The sequence below is a fragment of the Penaeus monodon genome, chromosome 6, assembly GCF_015228065.2.
Source record: "Penaeus monodon isolate SGIC_2016 chromosome 6, NSTDA_Pmon_1, whole genome shotgun sequence".
NCBI classification, from domain to species: Eukaryota; Metazoa; Arthropoda; class Malacostraca; order Decapoda; family Penaeidae; genus Penaeus; species Penaeus monodon.
The window spans coordinates 12283009-12285008 of record NC_051391.1 but is presented as its reverse complement, the minus strand read 5'-3'; positions in this window follow the sequence as shown (position 1 = coordinate 12285008).

Sequence of the window (2000 nt, the reverse complement as noted above, 5' to 3'; positions counted from 1 at the left end):
ATATTTTATTTATTATATAATATATAAAATATATTATTATATATTTTATAAAATGTGTGTGGGGGGGTGTGTGGTTTTGTGTGGTGTGTGTGTGTGTGTGTGTGTGTTTTGGTTTTGGGGTGTTGTGTTTTGTGTGTGTGTTGTGTGTGTATGGTGTGGTTTTGGGTTTTTTGCGTGTATGGTTTGTTGAGGGAAAGGGAGGTATATATTATAAAATATATATAATTAAAATATATATAAAATAAAATATATATATATTTATAAAATAAAATATATTTTTATATAATAAATAATTATATATATAATATATTTTATATACATATATTTTATATAATATATATATATATATTTTATTAATTTTATATTATTTTATATTTTATAATATATTAAAATATAATAATAAGGTGTGTGTGTGTGCATATATATTAAAAATGGGTATTATATATATAATAATAAGGGTAAATATATATATATATCCTAAATATATAAAATGTATATATTATTTTATTATATAATATATATATATAATATTATAGATATAGATATATTATTATATTATATATACATAATTTTCCCCCCAAAACACCCGCACCCGCAGTTTTTTATATAATTTATTTTTAATATAATATATATATTATATTTAAAAATTTTTATATAATTTTAATATATATAGTAATATATTATATATATATATATATATTATATATATATATATAATATATATTATATTGTAGTAAGTGATATTATATTTATATATATATATATCTATATATTATTATCTATATATATATAATATATATATATATATCATATATATATTATATATATATAGTATATGTGCGTGTGCATGTATGTGTGTTTATATATATATATTATATATATATATATATATATATATATATATATATATATATATATATTATAATATATGCCACACACACACACACACACACACACACACACACAGTGTATATCATAACATGTACAGTATGTGTGTGCGCAACATCAGATGTTTTTGCGAATCTTCTGTACTGAGGCGCAGGAAGTTACTGACAGATTTCTGACGGTCAATTAGGACGACTTTTAAAATATTTCTCATTTTTATTTTCTCGTCATTTCACGTTTGGTTGCCCCGTCCGATTCTGTTAACCTTGGGTTCGGAAGTTTTGAATGTCCCCTTCTTGCAAAAACACTGATACATGCAAAATCCAAACAAACAACAGATACGACGTCGCAGCAATTGCGTCGCCTCATGAGGAACCACATGCATTCCATACGACCATGAACATTCTTTTTGCTGGCGCTACGTATATCCTCCAAGCCCCCGTGTCCTTCAGTCGGCTAGCCCGTGCGAAGGGAAGCGAACACGTAGGGGTCTCCGTGGGAATGTCGACCAGATGTTTCAGGCGCTTGATCTGCGTGCGTTCGAAGGGCTGCGCTTCCCACAAGCAGCAAGCGCCGCGTTCGGATTATTTCGACTACGGCAACGTTTGTTTTTATTCCTTCTTGGGGATGGTCGTCTCACCGGCTACATTTTTTTTTTTTTTTTTTTTTTGCTTGATTTTTTTGCTATATCCTGGGTATGATAGTTTTTCTTTTGTATGAAGTATAGGATGAATATAGGAGTTTTATGATGAGGCGAGAGAAATATTAAAAAAAAAAGGTACCACACATTTATCTCCGAAGCCGACAATGCTACGAAAGAGACACCACCGCTCGGCCACCTGTGCGAATTATATCAACAGTTGCGAGAAAATGTGCGGCTCTACGTAATTACCGCAGGACTACCATGTGTGCTCGTTAACGGGCGGTTGCAGAGGTGGGAAGGAAGGAGGGGGGGGGCCGCTTGCAATCTGGGGAGGAGGGTTTACCTCGGCAACAAGACGGGAAGCGGTTGCTACACTCGGACGTTGAAGGCGGTTCGTTGGTTGTCTCGCTCGCTGCTTCCCACAAACGAGTGGCGGCGCTTGCTGCACATGCTTGCACGGTCAGTTGTTAAC